General features: G+C 36.1%; 1 pseudogene; it reads right to left on the bottom strand.

The window, feature by feature from the left end:
- Positions 1-322: 322 nt before the first annotated feature.
- LOC127687922 (splicing factor 3A subunit 2-like) lies at positions 323-15,409 on the bottom strand (annotated as a pseudogene).
- Between the last annotated feature and the right edge of the window lie 3,741 nt (positions 15,410-19,150).

Here is a 19,150-nt window from a genome sequence, read left to right as displayed (position 1 = left end):
GACCTTTAACTATGGCAGGATTTGTAGTTAATGTACTTTATTTGAATAAAGACCTGAACTTGAATCTTGCATTCACTTTTTAAAGTTTTTTATTCTTTCCCTCTAGATTTCTCTGCACTGAATACAAAATTTCCAGTGATAGTAAATGCAAACATACAGGTATGTATATATTTGTTAAATAATATGATCTAACAATAAAGAAACTGTTTTTTGACATGGGGGAGGCTGTTTAATAGGCTCAGAACAGGACAAAATAGAAAACCTTCCAAAGACTGGCCATGGAAAAAGACCACACAGACAACAGGGGCTGGTGGGGTACTACTCAGTTGCCTGGAGGAGGGGAAGCATATTTCTAAGGCCAGCTGAAGGGAGTAGGAGCCTTAGCATCAGTGCCATAGGAGCAGGGTACACTCCAGGATTTGAGGGGTGAACCCCTGGACGCTAAGTGTGAATTCCCTAGATATCAGGGTGACCTACAGGAGGAAGCAGGTGTACCCCTGGTGCTTGAGGGTGCATCCCAGGCGGTGGGGGAGTGTATGCCAGGGCCTTGGGGGTACACTACAAGAGCAGGTGGGTACACACCTGGAGCCTGAGAATGGACTACAGCTGATGGAGTAGGGTGGACCCCTGGAGTTGGCAGATCGACCCTTGGAGTTGCCCTGTGGACCTCTGGAGCTAGAGGGTGCACAGCTGGAGCTGGTGGGTACCCTCCAGGGGCTGGGGGATGGACCCCAGATGCCCATGGGTACTACTGGTACTGGGGATGCACCCCAGGAGCTGGTGGTAGCATCTGGGAGGTCTAGGGGGCCCAGAGGGAGCAGGCCCAGTGAAGGGCATAGGAGAGAGAGACAAGCCATCAGGCGGAGGTGGGGACAAGGCATCAAGGAGTGGTAGGCAAAATGGCAGTCTATTCATAAGTCAGGGGTGGGGCCTCTTGACACCTGAGGGTCCTGCTGGGAAGCTGGGAGCAGCCTTCTCATTTTAAGGTGGAACTGAATTAAAAACTGCTTGGTATCTCTTTTCCAGTGGGTCCAAAATTTGCCCTCAGCCTTGTCAATCTCCTGGTTTGGCACCTCGAAGGCAATGGTCTCAGGGCTCAGCAGCCATGAGCATGTACTGGAGCTCATCCTCTGCTCATTGGCAGACGTGAAGCAGTGGCGTGGCATGATACCCTCTGCCATCTCCGGAGCTCAATCTGGAACAGCAGGCTCCGTTGGCCCATCTCTGTGTCCTTCTGCTTGGTTACTTTGTAGCAAAGCCAGCCAATCTTCACAAACTTCTTCACCTCTACCTTGACCTTCTCTGGTGCAGGCTGGGCAGAGGCTTCTTTGGTCTCCTTGGCTGCTCACCAGGCTGAGTTAGTTTGATGTTCCTTCCCGTGGGTACGGGCCAGGTCCAGAGTCAGGCAGTTTGCCTGGTTCTTCATAAGATAAGGGTCCTTGTTGATGTTGATGGTTTCCAGGGCCACTTGCCCCAGGAGCACTCTCTCTGGTTCCTGGTTGTTCTCAAAGGGGCGGGGGTTGGGGGGGAGAAACTATGCTCCCACTCCCAGTTTTGCCTCCAGGTTGGTGCTGAAATTCCATGATGCTAGTGCTTATGGGAACAAGAAGAAACCAATACCAAGGCCTCACTCCCCCTGCTTAATCTCTGGGAAGGGCAAAACTTTTATTTTTCAGAGTTAGTTCACAGCTACTCTACTCTGAATTTTTGTTTCAAGATATCAATGAAAAAACAGAAAAATACGTTATGCAGTTCTGTTAAATGGTAACCAAAGTGGCAGGAGACACAAAATTGTTTCTTAAATAGTCATTTAGTTTTATAAAAAGTAATGTCTGCATATCAGTAATATCTGTGTATAGGAATACTATGTCTACAGAGAAATCAAATTCTCTAAAGGTGGAGTTACATGGAGTTGTGAACCACTGAACAGAGATACTGGGAACCTAACTCAGGTCTTAATTAAACAAGAAACAGATGGAAAACAACAACAACACAAAGGAATGAAAGCCTATATTCAACAAAACTGGAAAATCTGAATGAAACAAGCAATTTTCTAGACAGTAATCAAGTGCCAAAGTTAAATCAGGATCAGAGAAACCATCTAAACAGTCGCATAACCCATAAAGAAATAGATGCAGTCATTAATAGTCTCCTAACCCCCCCCAAAAAGCCCATAACCCCAATGTTTTTAGTGCAGAATTCTATCAGAATCCTCTATCAACGAAGACCTAATACCAATACTCTTCAAAGTATTACACAAGTTAGAAACAGAAGAAATACTACCCAATTTGTTCTATAAATCCATAATTACGCGTATACCTAAACCACACAAAGACCCAACAAAGAAAGAGAATTTCCCTATAAATATCAATGATGCAAAAATATTCAATAAAGCTGTCAAAAATCAAGGCCAAGAACACATCAAAATGACCATCCACCATGATCGAGTAAGCTTCATCCCAGAGATGCAGGGATGGTTCAATATATGGAATTATATCAAAGTAATCCACTATATAAACAAACTCAAAGGAAAAAAAAAACACATGATCATCTCATTAGTTACTGAGAAAGTGTTTGACAAAATTCAACACCCCTCCATGGTAAAGATCAGGAATTCAAGACCCATACCTAAACATAGTAAAAGCAATATACAGCAAATCATTAGCCTTCCTCAAACTAAATGGAGAGAAACTTGAAGTAATCCCACTAAAATCAGGGACTGGACAAGGCTGTCCATTCTCTCCCTACCTGTTCGATATAGTACTCAAACTTTTAGCCAGAACAATTAGACAACAAAAGGAGGTCAAATGTATACAAATTGGAAAGGAAGAAGTCAAGCTATCACTATTTGCTGATCATATGATAGTATACTTAAGTGACCACAAAAATTCCACCAGAGAACTCCTGAAGTGATAAACAACTTCAGCAAAATGTCTGGATATAAAATTAACTCAAACAAATCAGTGACATTCCTCTACTTAAAAGATGAACAGGCTGAGAAAGAAATTAGGGAAACGACACTCTTCACAATAGTCACAAATAATATAAAATACCTTGGTATGACTCTAACCAAGCAAGTGAAATAGCTGTATGACAAGAACTTCAAGCCTCTGAAGAAAGGAAAGGAATCATTCCTAATGGATGACCCGCTTACCATGTTTCCATGTCAGAAAAAATGTATTAAAATGTTAGAATATTGTACTAAAATGTTATTTTATTTACTCACAACAGTACAATATTTGCAACAAAAATACATAAATGTGAGCAAAAGCCTTCATTTCTGATGCTAATAGATTCTTTCAAATTTTAATTTTGTATTTACTTCTTCCTATCACAGACTAGAAAGGATAGATGTTATAAAAATATGTGCATTTTGGCTGAATTTTCTCAGGGAGTATATTAACGGTGATATTATTGTATCAGTATTAGGAACATAAAATTGTTAGATTGACTGCAGGCTATTTTGTTCTGTGAGTGAAGGGAAACATCTAGAACTGTATCTATCATTGAACCCTCTGAGGTTTCACATCTAATTATTTCTTGGCTTGTAATTAGCTATTCTTGATGTTTATATGTTGTGAATTTAAAGTATTATTCCAGTGATAAAATAGTGGTGAGTTTCAGTCCTGGAGAGTCATGTAGTTTCATGCTTGTACTAGCATATGGTTAACTCACCATTTAAACCACTGACTATTAAATAGCATTTCAAATAGTCTGCTTGGTAGTTATGCATTAGTAGATGTTTAAATACCATGTTTATAATATATACCTCCTATATGTTAGCATATTTATAACATATGCCTCCTAATAATTTTTGCTAAAATTATTTTTACTGAGGTACTTGTTTTGTTAACATTCCAGAATATTAAATTTTTAAAAAATAATTTGGAATAATCTTTTGTGTATATATTTTTTAAATTTGATGAATAAGTGTTTAAGCTATTTCTTCAAGACAAGTAAGATTTTATTTAAAATATAAATTTTTCATAAATATTTTATTTTGAATATTTGCCTTTTTTGAAAATCCTGTGATGAAATAATATTCACCATTATTTTTTGTTGTCTTTTATTGTATTCATTTTATTGAAATGGTAAATAAATTTTATTTTAAGAATATTTACAATGCTTTCTGTCTTTTCTTGGAGTCTTTTACTTTAAATATAATAGCCGATGCCAATTATGTAAAACCCATTTCTAGTTTTTTTTTTTGAGTAATTTTAACCAGGAATATAGATAAAATGTGTTTATTTTTTAAAAGGCATAATTATATATTTCATTGAGCTATACATCAATTAGTCATAATTTATCTGTATTTTTTTCTTAACAGTTTTTCTATGGACCTTTTGATTCATGACGGAACAGGTAAATATAGCAAACAAAGTTAAATGTTGAAAATTAAATACAAAGTCTCTTTTAAGATATTTCACAGGAGGTGGGACTGTGTTAAAAATCTTTAGAATAGGCCTAGATTGGTACAATACAACTTTAATTTCACCCCTTGAGAGGGAAACTCAGACAGATTTTTGAATTTGAGACCTGACTAGTCTACATAGCATGTTCCAGGACAGCCAGGGCTAAACACGGAAACTGTGTCTAAAAGTTAATAATAATAATAATAATAATAATAATAATAATAATAATATAATAACCACCATAATAATCATTATCATCTTCGTCTTAGAGAAGAAGAAGATACAGAGGTAAACATCAGATTCTACTTATCCAAACCTTAAACAACATGACTGGAGGTATAAGAAAGCAGGAGGTGACTGACAGAGTAGAGTTGAAGATCAAAACTGATTTAGTTGTAGGTATTTGAGGGCAAAACTAAGAGAGACTAGGCTGCAGAAAAGGAATTCCAAAGATACTCATCAAATTGCTTTCCTTCCTGCCTAGTCACGAACTTTTCCCCCTCAGATTTGACTGAGAAACTGACAAACACTACATGCCTTTTGACTAGTATAACTGCCTGTGATTTTTATGTGGGATCCAATACAGATCTTCCAGTTTCCATAGCTAAAATTTTATTAAGCAATCCAGAACTCTATCCACAGGTCTTAAAAATATTATCTTGAAATATGTGCTTAAAAATGAAAGAACAATAAAAAATAAAAATGCTAAGAACTACAAAATAATTTGTATTATAAACCACTTAGAAGAAATAAAGAAGCTCTTCCAATACTAGAAAAACAAAACGCAAAAAAAGTTAAAATGATGAAATGATTATTTATATTATCATTAAGTAAACTAAACTTATTTCCTATTCCATACAAAGCTAGTTTCTTAGCATTTTTTTCACTAAAGTATTTTTCCAAAAAAAAGGCATGAATGACATCTAACTTGCCAGAATTTCTTCCAGAATAAATAAGAATATGATATCTGTTTCAATACATTTTATGAAACCATATTAATCTGGTATAAAAAAAATCTAAGAGTAAAAGACAGAAACATTCTAATATCATAAAATTAAAAACAAATAACTTCAACAAATCATTAGAAAATTAAATCTATTAGTAACACTTTTAATTTGTTTCACAAAATAGCTAAACAGAGTTCATTCTAAGCATAGAAGCTTGACACAAGATTTGAGAACTAAACTAATAAATAATACCAGACTGACCATTGAAGAAAATCTTTGATTTAGCAGATCTGGAACATGAATAAAAACATTCTTTACTTGATAATAGCTTATATTAAAACAAACATAGAAAAAAACCAAAATAGCTATAATTAATATTGTGCTTTATAATGAAAATTAAATGTTTATTTTATATTTTTAAGATAGGAATAAATCATCACTTTTAGTACCCAGTGTAATTAGTGATAATACCTACAGGTTCTGGGGAAATACAGCCATATTTTATTCTCTCCAACACCTCCTATCCACCCTCAGACTGTTTCACATCCCATACCTCCTCCTGAACCCCTGTCTCCACAAGGATATCTCACCCCCACCCCCACCTCAGAAGATCTCCAAACTGTCTGGGGCCTCCAGTCTCTTGAGGGTTAGGTACATCTTCTCTGACTGAACCCAGACATTGCAGTCCTCTGCTGTATATTTGTTGAGGGTCTCATATCAGCTTGTGCATGCTGCCTGGTTGGTGATCCAGAGTCTGAGAGATCTCTGTGGTCCAGGTTAATTGAGATTGCTGGTCCTCTTACTGGGTCACCCTCCTCCTCAGCTTCTTCTAGCTTTCCCCTAATTCATCCACAAGTGTCAGCAGCTTCTGTCCATTGCTTGGGTGAAAATATCTACATCTGATTCTTTCAACTGCTTCTTGAGTCTTTCAGAGGGCAGTCACAATAGGTCCCTTTTTGTGAGTGCTCCATAGACTCAGTAATAATGTCAGGTCTTAGGGCCATCCATTAAGCTAGATCCCACTTTAGGTCTGTCACTGGATCTTCTTTTCCTCAGGCTCCTCTCATATCTGTAATTCTTTCAGAGAGGAAGACTTATGGATCAGAGTTGTGGCTGTGGAATGGCCACCCTCTCCCTCAATTTGATGCCCTGTCTTCCTGCTGGAGGTGGGCTCTGTAAGTTCCCTCTTTCTACTGTCAGTCATTTCATGTAAGATCCCTCCCTTTGAGTCTCTTACTTCCCAGGACTCTGGTGCATTCTGGTGGGTCCCCCCAACCTCCTCTTCTTGGGAGGTTGCCTGTTTCCATTCTTTCTACTGCTCTTCAGGGCTTTAGTCCTTTTCCTTCACCCAATACTAGTTCAAGTTCCCCTTTCTGCCCAACTCCCTTCCCCCTGTCCACTTGAACTCCCTGGTCCCTCCCTCCCTCCCCACTTGTGATTTCTTATTTCTCTCTCCCAAGTGGGACTGAAGTGTCCTCACCTGGGCACTTCAGCTTGTTGACCTTTTCGAGTTCTGTACTAAGCTTCTTTTTTTTTTTTTTTTTTTTTTACTTTTTTTTTAACATTTTTTTATTCGATATATTTTTTATTTACATTTCAAATGATTTTCCCTTTTCTAGCCCCCCCCACTCCCTGAAAGTCCCATAAGCCCCCTTCTCTCCCCCTGTCCTCCCACCCACCCCCCTCCCACTTCCCCGTTCTGGTTTTGCTGAATACTTGTACTAAGCTTCTTAACTGAAAGCCAGCTTCAATAAATGATTTTCCTTATAGGTGTTGCTGTGGAGATACTTTTTTTTTGTTCCCTGTATGTTTTTGGCTTCTTGTCAAATATCAAGTGTCTATAGGTATGTCAATTTTCCATTGATTGGCTTGTCTGTACCAATACCATGTGATCTTTATCATTCCTGGTTTGCATTTCAGCTAAAGGTCAGGGATGGTGACTCCTCCAGAAGATCTTTTATTGTTGAAAAAGGTTTTGATTATCCTGGATTTTTTTATTTTTCCATATGAAGTGGAGAATTGCCCTTTCCTTGTCTGTGAAGGATTGTGTTGGAATTTTGATGGGGATTGCATTGAATCTAAAGGTTGGTTTTGGTAAGATAGCCATTTTAACTATGTTAATCCTACCAATCCATGAGCATGGGATATCTTTCCATATTCTTAAGTCTTCTTTGGTTTCTTTCTTCAGGGATTTGAAGTTCTTGTCATTCAAATCTTTCATTTGCTTGGATAGAATTATACAAAAATATTCTATACTATTTGTAACTATTGTGAAGGATGATGTTTCTCTAATTTTTTCTCAGTCTGTATGTAGAAGAATGAAAATAGATCCATATTCTTCAACTTCCACAAAGTTCAAATCCAAGTGGATCAAGGACCTCAACATAAAATCAGATACACTGAATCTAATAGAAGAGACAGTGGGAAAGAGCCTTGAACTCATTTTCACAGGGGGAAATTTCAACAGAACTCCAATGGACCTCATGAAACTGAAAAGCTTCTATAAAGCAAAAAATTCCATGAATAGGGAAAATCAGCAATTTACAAATTGGGAAATAATCTTCCCTAACCCCACATCCAATAGAGGGCTAATATCCAAAAATAAATCACAATAAATGAAGCTTGAATGTCCAAGAAACACATAAAAAAATGCTCAAAATCCTTATTCATCAGGTAATTGCAAATCAAAAAGTCTCCAAGATTCCACCTTACACCAATCGAAATAGCTAGATCAAAGGCTTCTGCACATGCTGGCAAGGATGTGAAGAAAGAACACTCCTCTATTACTGGTGAGATTGCAAACTGGTGAAACCACTCTGGAAATCAATCTGGCAGTTCCTCAGAAAATAGGAAATTGTTCTACCTGAAGATCCAGCTATACCACTTTGGGGTATGTGCCCAAAAGATGCCCCACCATGCCACAAGGACATGTGCTCCACTATATCGATAGCAGCCTTGTTTGTAATAGCTAGAATACAAACCAGTTGTCTCTCAAACAAATAATAAATACAGAAAATGTTGTTCATTTAAACAATGGAATATTATTCAGTGATTAAGAATGAGGATATCATGAAATTTGCAGGCAAATTGATGAAACTAGAAAATATCAAACTGAGTGAGATAACCCAGACCTAAAAGGACACCAATGGTATATGATTACTAATAAATGGATAGTAGCCAAAAAGTATAAAATACCTACACAGACTGTAAGAGTTTAGTAAGCAGAAAGGCCCAAGTGTGTATGATTCAGTCCCACATAGAACAGGGAAGAAATAATCACAGGAGGCAAAGAAAGAGAAGAATCTGGGTGGGAGAGGAGAAGTCGAGAAAGGAGAATAGGACCAGGTATGAGAGGACAGGAGAGAATCCCAGAGGGCCAAGGGAATGAATGGAAATATTCAGTCTTGAGGTATGGGGGGGGGGGAAGCAGCAGGACCCTCTACAAGTCCCAGAGACACGAAAGGTGAGAGAATCTCAGTACTCAAAAGAGGTGACTTTAGCCAAAATGTCCAACATTGAGATGAGGGAACTTGAAGAGTCCAACTCCAGTAGATAGACGGGGCCACAAAAAGAGGCACAAGGTTACCAACCCATTCATGATATGCAATAGCATATTTCCTTTATTATTAATCATAACAGCATTGTTTATATATACCATACATTTAATCTATTTACCTATGGATGAAAAATGCCAATCTTTCAGATTTTTAGTGTTCTAAAAATACTAATCAAGTCAAAATTTCAGACACAGAATGATTCCTGTCTAAAGGAACTGCACAGACAAAAATGGAGAAGAGTCTGAAGATGAAGCAGTCAATGACTGGTCCACCTTGGCATCTATCTCATGGGGTGATACCAAGGCCTGTCACTATTATTCTTGCTATGATGTACTTATAGACAGGAGCCTAGAATTGCTGTCCTTTAAGAGGCCCTACCAACAGCTGACTGAAACAAATGTAGATACTTATATCCAAACTGTGAACAGAGACTAGGGAACCCTGTGGTTAAATTAGGGGAAGGATTGAAGAAGGTGAAGGGGATAGCCACTCCATAGGAAGACGAGATGTGTCAACTAACCTGGAACCCAGAGACGTAGCTACCAACCAGACAACATATAGGGGCTTTTCCAAAGCCCCAGGCACATATATAGCAAAGGACTGCCTGGTCTGGCTTCAGTGCAAAAAGGTGAGCTTAGTCCTGGAGAGACTTGAGGCTCTGGGGAATGGGGAAGCTTGCTGAGGGGAGGACCCTCTCAGAGGCAAGGGGGAGGAAGAATGGGATGAGGAACTTCAGGAGGGGGGACTTAGATGGGATCAATGTCTGGAATGTAAATGATGATGATGATGATGATGATGATGATAATAATAAAGAGTTGCTCTGACCACGGTTTCTCTTTGCACCTATAGAATCCCTAAGACAAAGACAGCCCAGCCAATATGCCTACAGAATAAACATCTCTCCATCACTATACTTACAGAATGTCTCAAGATTTAAATAGGTGGTGTGGCTCCAAACTCATCCTCTCTTCTTATATAGGACATTAACCCATTGTGGCTCCTTCCATATGTTTTTCCTGTGTACTACAAATGTTTTGCTCTTGCAAAGCTATGTGAATTTATTACAGCAGGCTGTAAATACTAAAAATCTGGAAGATTGCCATTGTTCATCCATAGGTAAATAGATAAAAATGTATGTTATATATAAACAATGTTTGTTATGATTAATAATAAAGGAAATCTGCTATTGCATATCATGAACAGGTGAAACCTCAAATATATTTAATTAGTAAGAAGAGATAGATTCAAAACTCTATGCATTATGTAATTTAATTAATATAATATATGAAATGTAAAGTTACAGTAGCAGAACATAGGTTAATGACTTTCAACAAGAATGGCAAAAAAAGGTGATTTACAAGGATGAGGCTAGACAAGGCTAATTTGGGAATGAAATTGTTCAAGCACATTTGGGGAATGATAGAATCATTATGTTGTACGAGATGACATTGTGCTGGTGGGTATGCAATTTTGCCTTCATTAAACCTCACAGATGTAGGCATAAAAGAGTGAACATTATCATAGACAATACAGGAAACTTAAAGAGGGGTATTGGCAAAATAGAATGTATGTTGTCAAAATGAAACACATTGCAAACATTTACCTTGTTGATAAAAAACAAAGAGATGCTTTGTGAATATGTTCTGAGGGTCAGAAATTACTAAAGTATGGAGGGATTGTACACTATCATTATTTACCTTAGCTCCCACAGTGGTATTTCTTATTAATTCTGAAGCTACTAAGGTTGAAAAATATATGAAAAGTAACTGAATAATGTTTTGAGCCACTTTTTGTTGATAAAACAAAACATCTGAGGTCCAGGATTGCTCTCCTTACAGACCCCAACAAGACTGTGGTACCAGTGGGTTGATAAAAGGAACAGCGATGAATCTCTCTGGAATCAGTTTCAGGGAAGACCTTTTTTTATTGCATGTGAGCAAGCACTTATGTAGTGGAAGCATGTCGACTATGATTGGTTAGTACCTTACCTCCCATTGAACAGTGAGCACTCAGACCACCAGGTTATGAACCACATAAAAGGTGATGTGGAGAATGCAGACATGTCTGCAAGCCAGATATCTGCCACTCACACTGATTCAGAATTTAGTGTTCTGATTGTATGAATATTCAGGATCATGGAGTGACATGCTTCTTGTTTAAATGTGCAGTGTGCTAGGTAGGTTACCAGGATGCGCCTTCATTGTCTCCTACTTTGTACACCATAGAAACAAAGAAGTTACTTTAGTTTACTGATTTGAAGGATAAATGTCTATGAGCCAGCCTTTTCTGACCTTTGGTGATGCCTCCTTTGGCTGGGACAACATGGATGAATCTCATAGTAAGACAGTATATGAAGCAGATAGATCATAGAGAAAGCCAAAAATGGAAAGTGGACTGCTCTTGTTTGTGAAGTAAAATCTAGTCTGTCAAGAGATAATTCAGTCAACAGGATAAATGTAAATAACTTGGCATGTTCATATCTCAGGTTCCTAATTATTTTTCTGGCTAAGAAGTAAATCTTTTCAGATTCCCACCACTGTCAAGCATAATGGTGCATAGTTGTCATCTAGAACTCAGAAGATGGAGGCAGGAGGTTCATAACTATAGAGATTCAGGGCTCCATGGCAAAAATGTCTCAAAATGCTAGAAATGGAGACATAAAACAAGTTCACCACTATCACACTGAGGTTCAAGCTTCCAACTCTTAAAATTTGAGGTGTTAAACATACACTGTGAGTCAGTAGGCATATTGAATGTTTGTATATGTGTATATGGATATATATATATATATATGTATAGATAGATAGATAGATAGATAGATAGATATAGATATAGATATGAGAGTAGTGTTTCCCATAGCCTGAAAAATTGTACTTATGAATAACGCTAAAATGAACTTTGTGTTATTACATTATAGTTAATACACTTTGGTTCCAAACCACTCTATAAATCATTTGGGAAGCAAAGCAAAAGAAAGGTGAATTATCTTAAATTTTTACTTTGTACATATTATATAGAAAAATGAGATTATAGAGAATTACTAAATAATAAAAGATGCTATCTTCCATTCTTGTTGGACACAAACATCTTGGGAAGAGATAATATCATTGATTTCTTAACAAAACAATATATATATATATATATATATATATATATATATATATATATATATATATATATATATATACAAACTTTTCATTTCATTATTCTTTGTTCATTTTCACATTTTTCCCTGTCTTCTTTCATTACTCTCATTCCTATTTGCCAATCTGTATATACAAACCATCACATTTAGATATACTTAGAAGTTGGACTTACTGTATTTTTTATTATTTTTTATTATAAGGGGGCTAGGTATGGCCCCCTTAGACTCATATCTTTGAACAAGCCTATGGGAACCAGGGAGTGGAGTGTGATGGATATGTGTGACTCAGTACATGGTACCATTAGGAGGTGTGGCCTTGTCAAAATAGTTGTGTCACTGTGGGTGTGGTCTTTAAGACTCTTTTCCTATTTGCCTATGAGCCAGTCTTCTCCTAGTGTCTTTTTAAATCCTGTAGAATCTTTTCATCTATATAATACTGCAGATCTAATCATCATCATACTGGATGGAACATTCAAGGATCTGCAAATGTGCAACTCTATAAATGATAGTAGATTAACGCTAGAAGCTCTCTCTGTTGTTGTTGAGTATGGACTTTTTTATTTTTACCAGACTATTGGTCTTAGATAAGCTCATTTCTGGGCCTCAAGACAAAACCCTGTGTGTTGTAACCTAAAAGATATAGTACTCTGCTTTACTCTGCCACTCGAGATTAGAGGATCACAGTCATCTTCCTCATGATCTAATGTGTTTCCAGCAGATAAATCTGTATGGTTTGACCAATTAGCAGATGCTTTCTATGACATTCATTCTCTTTGCATGAGACAAATATCCAGTAGTGGATTTCAAACCCAACATAAAAACTTAATTTATTTTTCTTCATTGAGGACATCATGTCTTTCTCTGGGTTTTGTTCTTTGAAGTAGACGTAGGAGATTTATGGGCATTTTTTTTTTTAATCTGCCTGTTTCAAATTCAACACTTTTTGATTTTACATATTTTATACTTATAAATACATACTACATTTTCTCACCTGACCTCTTTAACTGTTGTGAATAAAGTTTGTTGCATGAACTTGTTCTACCTATGTCTATAGGGAGACTTTAATCAGAGAATCCTATTCACCCATTATGTTGCTCCTCGTGACAGGCAATTGTTAAATAAAGTAAATAATGATGTTAAGTATAAAGATCTGGGATATATTTTCACAGCAGAACTTGCTGATGGTTTGTTTGTAAAAATAAAAGAAAGAATAATAAGGAAGCCTTGCATGGTTTTGCTTCTGCTTGGCTATGTGTGTAATGTTCTGATTAAGTTATATTCAGAAGAAGGAGGCTTTGGTTTGGAAGATGGATCAGTATCACAGCAAAATATTAGAAAATAAAATAAAAACTATAATTTTTGAAAAAAGTTTAAGAAATCCCATGACAGAAAAAGCTATGTTGTATAGCCAAGTGGTTGAGGGCTTTAAAATTAATAATTAGTAAATATCCCTACATCTCTATCATATATAGAAGAGATATAGATTATGATTTAGAGAAGTTCAACATTTATCAATCTCAGGATAACAAAATGCATGAGAATAATTTAGTAAACCAGTAATGTTTCTATGTGTGATTTCTTCATTGATTATATTAAAATAGATTTCATAAAATAAATACTATATATATGTATATGTATATATCTATATCAATATCCATATCCATATCCATACCCATACCCATACCCATACCCATATCCATATCCATATCCATATCCATATCTATATCAATACAAACATTAAAAAGAATGGCTAATGATATTAGTATTTTCATATTGCATCTGAAAAGCTACGACCTCATTTTCAAAATTATTTTAATTTTTTTATAGACCAGTCCTCTTCCCACTTCTCCAAAAGGATGACTACACACACACACACACACACACACACACACACACACACCAGATTCCTCATTCTCTAGGGTCTCAAGTCTCTGAGGGGTAGGTGCATCTTCTCTCATTGAGGCAGTTGTCTGCTGTATATGAGTCAGGGACCTCATACCAGCTAGTGTATGTTACCTCATGGGTAGCTCAATGTAAGATCTCATTTTTAAGTCGTATAATCAAAGGAAATACATACAATTTATTGACAGGGAACAGAATAATTGAATTCTACAAACTGAAGTTGTCAATTACATGCTTCTTACCAGGTAATTTTCCTAGTGCTGTTTCAGTTGTCAAATTTCTAGCAAGAAACAAGAAATAGTGTATTTAATACTTTAAATATTTATGAACATAATTTATACATTGAAGCAGTTGGGAGATTATTAGAATTAGTCATATACTTTCATATGCTATGGTATTTTATTTTATAAAATGTTAAAGTTGTCTTCAAACTCTATATATTACCAAAAAATGACAAAAGTTACACAGGCAGTGTAAAATTTAAGTATCCTTAGGCATTTGACAATGTAGAACTTATATCTTCCTTTAGGTAGAAATAAAATAAAAGGTCTTTGTGAAACATTCAACAAAGTATTGAATTTTTGCATTATAAAATTATGTGCACAATATGAAATTTTCCTGTCATTTAGATTTTTATTAGATTTCAGAATCTGTACTCAATAGAAGTTTTGAATGGCTTTGGTATATAGCTTTCCTAGCATGCTGGATAACCTATGTTCATACCCTACAGCTTTTCAAATATATTTTATAAATCTAGAGATTTAAAAATATGTTTGTTTTTCACTGATAACTTTTGTGATAAGTTTGATAACTTTTCCATTATTTATGGATATTGTGAATATTTTTAGTTACTGTTTTCATTTGCTGATTTACTTTTGTTTTTTATTTTGTTTTAGTACGAAGTGGAAAATGTATATTTACATTTGCATAATAGAATGACTTGTTTATATTTGCTAAAATCTGAAACTAAAAATGTCCATATTATATTTTCTTCACCATAATTCAAGTAATGGTTAGGGTTAGGGTTAGAGAATTAAGGTTAAGATTAGGCTTAGTGTTCTTAGTTTTTAAACTACCTTCTTCATTCATGTAAGCTTCGTTCAGAACCACATAATTATAGGCTTAATTTGAGATTATTTTTCAAAATCATCATCAAAACTAAGTTATCCTCAATATTAATGTTATCCCTATGTTCTTGATTTCAGAGTACCAGAATCCTTACAAGTATCCTAAATATCTATAATTAGATATGTCGTGGTTTGAATAGGAATGGCCAATATAGACTCCTATTTTTCAATGACTGGCAGATGGGCCTTGTGCCAGTAAGTGTGAACTGGTATATGCTTAAGTCTGGTCAGTATAACACAGTATCATTCTTCTTACCTGTGTATTAAGATGGTAAACTCTCTGCTCCTTTTCTAGGACCATATGCCTGCTTGGTGCCATGCTTCTCACTGTGATGATAATGGACTAAATTACTCAAACCAGCCCAATTAAAATTTTCTTTTATAAGTGTTTCCATGGTCACAGAGTGTCTTCACTGCAATAAAATCCAAACTAAGACAAGGTGATTCATTTTACAAAAGCAAAGCTATATAATATGATTTTTATTGTTGTAGGATAGTAACTAGAATGTGTTAGCTATGCTACAAAAGTATTGTTTTTCAGTATACTTACTTTCATTAGTGCATTGTACTGTCTTAGTCAGGGTTTGTATTCCTGCACAAACATCATGACCAAGAAGTAAATTAGAGAGGAAAGGGTTTATTCGGTGTATACTTACAAATTGTTGTTCATTAACAAAGGAGGTCAGAACTGGAACTCAAGCAGGTCAGAATACAGGAGCTGATGCAGAGGCCATGGAGGGATGTTTCTTACTGGCTTGCTTCCCCTCAGCTTGCTCTCTTATAGAACCCAAGACTACCAGCCCAAGGATTGCACCACCCACAAGGGGCCCTTCCCTCTTGATCACTAATTGAGACAATGCCCCACAGCTGGATCTCATGGAGGCACTATCCAACTGAAGCTCCTTTATCAGTGATAACTCCAGACTGTGTCAAGTTGACACACAAAACCAGTCAGTATATGTACTTTCTAATCTCTCTCATTCATTTATTATTCTGGTTGGAAAACCTTGGTCTCAACTCAGGAGACTATCATAAGGGGTTTTAATAGTATAATTGTCATCTAGCATAAGAGTTATCTGCTCACAACTCTATTGAAGACATAGTTGTCTATGACATAAATATTTAAACATACTTTAGAAAAGTAACTGTTTCAAAAATTAATTTTATTTTTGGTATGTATATGTGTCTAACTAAAGACATAATGAAAATCCTTAAAACAAGTAGATAGTTGATATAAGATAAAACTAAAACAAAAACATTAGAATGGGACAAACAAGCTTAAGGAAAAGAATTCAAGACCAAAAAATATATAGACATAGAAACCCACTATTTATAAACTCAGGAACACCATAAAACACAAACCTGGGACCCATGATATTTATACAAAGGACCTGTAAGGAGGGGAGAAAGAGAACATAATATTAATAAATAAGCAAAATAAAATTTCAAATCCCTGACACAACAGTATGAGGCAAGGGATTTAATTTTTACTTACAACTGGTTATTGATTGGAGATACCTTCTGGTTTAGTGATGGTGACATTTTTGTCCATTTCCTTTAAGCTCTAGGACTCCAGCTGGTGCGGATACACCCAGGTACCATACATACTTCCTCAAACTCTATGAGAGCATATTGCCTCAGTCTTGTATTTAAAAGTCCTTATTTCTGAAGTGTCCTACATTCCTCCCTGGCTCTTACATTCTCTTGCTTCATCTTCTGTAGGTTTTCCTGAGCCCTTAAGGGAAAGACTTCATGGAGACATCCCAATTTGGGCTAAATGTGGAAGGTCTCTCACTCTTTGTTTATTTTCCTGATGTCCGTATCTGTATTTATACCCATCTACTATATATGGAAGCTTCCCTGATGATGGCTGAGCAAGACACTGATTTATGAGTTAGCAGAATATCTTTAGGAGTCACATTATTACTACATTGTTTGAGCAGTACAGTAGTATTTAGCTCTATCCCATGTCCCTAGGTGACCCCTGGTATGAGTTTCTTGGTCATACTACCAGAATAGAATAGGGGTTGCATTTTATAAAATTGATCTTAAGTCAGATCAGATAATGGTAGATCACTCCCACAAGCTTTATGCCACCATTTCACTAAAATATTTTGAAAGTAGGATATCATTACTGAAGGGTTTATAACTAGGTTGGTGTTTAGTTTTCTTTTTTATATATAGTGTGAAGAATATCTTCTAAGCCAGTTGTTTTTTAAAAGACTATTTTCTAATGAGAGGTAGAAAAATTTTGATTTGTATAAGGTAGAAGACTTGGAGGTATAGGGAGAGGAGAAATAATAATCAAGATATACTATATGAGAAAGGGTCTACTATCAATAAAATACAACTCAGTATCAAAATGATAATGTAAATTGTGCCAAATTTATCTTTTACATAATACAAAATAAATGATCTAATTTGATATAAACACAAAAATATATAGAAATAATTGGTCTTGCCTGTCAGGACCCCCAGTGAAAGGATAGGGACATCAACACATCCAATAAACTTTTGACCCAAAATTGTTCCATCTAAAAGGCATGCAGGGATGGAGCAGAGACTAGAGGAAAGGCCAACCATTAACCAGCCCAACTGGAAACCCATCCCATGGAAAAACACCAGTCTCTGGCATTATTATTGGTATTCTGTTATGCTTGCAAGCACGAACCTAGCCTAACTGTCCTCTGAGTGGCTAAATCTGTCAGTCGATGAAAACAGAAGATACCCAGAGCCAAACATTAGACAGATGACTGGGATTCCCCAAAGTGTTTGAATTTCCAAATCTGTGTTTAAAGAAACTGATATAGTGACAATGAAACTCCAAACCTATACTAATTTTAAGCCAAATTTTGTCTTAATAGTTAATTTTTAAAGGATTGTCATGTTTTGACAGATGTAGATATTATATTTTTCTGACATATTCTTTATTAATTTCCAACTTAATTTTTAACAATTAGAGCACTCATAACAGATTTCAACTAGCCAATCAACAATCTATCAATCTATTTGGAAGCAAAACTAATGTTTTTATACTGGTAATTGACTGACAACAATCTCTTTTGGAAGCATATTTTATTTCCTCAATATTTTGGAAATTAAGTCATCATCGTTATAGAACTGTATTTTGTTTATTGAACTCAATAGGGAAACAGGAGAGATCAAGTGTGATAGAACACAGGGAGAGATAACTGGGAGAAAAATTGGGAGTGGCAGGTAGGGGCATCTCTGCAATAAACTAAAAACCTAGGACAAGGGAATCTCCTAGGAATCTATGACAGTGAACCAGGATAAGACTGTAAGCAATAGCTATAGGCAACCTGAAAAGGCCACCTCCTACAAACTGGCAGGACTCCAATGGAGGGATATAAACATCAACACAGCCACAAAACCTTCAAGCCAAAATTTAGCCCACATACAAGATGTTCCAGGGTAAATGATGGAATCAAAATTGAGGAAATAGCTAACCAATGGCTGGGTAGAAGGGAAAATAATGTAAGTCTTCCAGCAGTAAGGGTAGATATAGAAAAAGACAGATTGAATCATATTGGGGTTGGGTGGAGAACACATATCATAAGACTTCAGGTAGATCATGGAAGGCCCTAAATGCAAGTATTAAAAGAATTTTGTTTGAGTTTGTTTATGTAGTGGATAGCATTGATGGATTTCCTTATATTGAACCATCCCTACATCCCTGGGATGAAGCCTACTTGATCATGGTGGATGATCGTTTTGATGTGTTCTTGGATTCACTTGGCTAGAATTTTATTAAGTATTTTGCATCAATATTCATAAGAGAAATTGGCCTGAAGTTCTCTTTCTTTGTTGGATCTTTGTGTGTTTTTAGTATCAGCGTAATTGTGGCTTCATAGAACGAGTTGGGTAGAGTTCCTTCTGTTTCTATTTTGTGGAATAGTTTGAAGAGTATTGGTATTAGGTCTTCTATGAAGATCTGATATAATTCTGCACTGAAGCCATCTGGTCCCGTGCTTTTTTTGGTTGGGAGACTTTCTATGACCCTTTTTATTTCTTCTGGTGTTATGGGACTGTTTAGTTGATC

Source organism: Apodemus sylvaticus, chromosome 6 (genome assembly GCF_947179515.1).
Source record: "Apodemus sylvaticus chromosome 6, mApoSyl1.1, whole genome shotgun sequence".
Classification (NCBI taxonomy): Eukaryota; Metazoa; Chordata; class Mammalia; order Rodentia; family Muridae; genus Apodemus; species Apodemus sylvaticus.
Note: the sequence above shows the minus strand (reverse complement) of the source record. Positions and strands in the feature narration are given on the sequence as shown.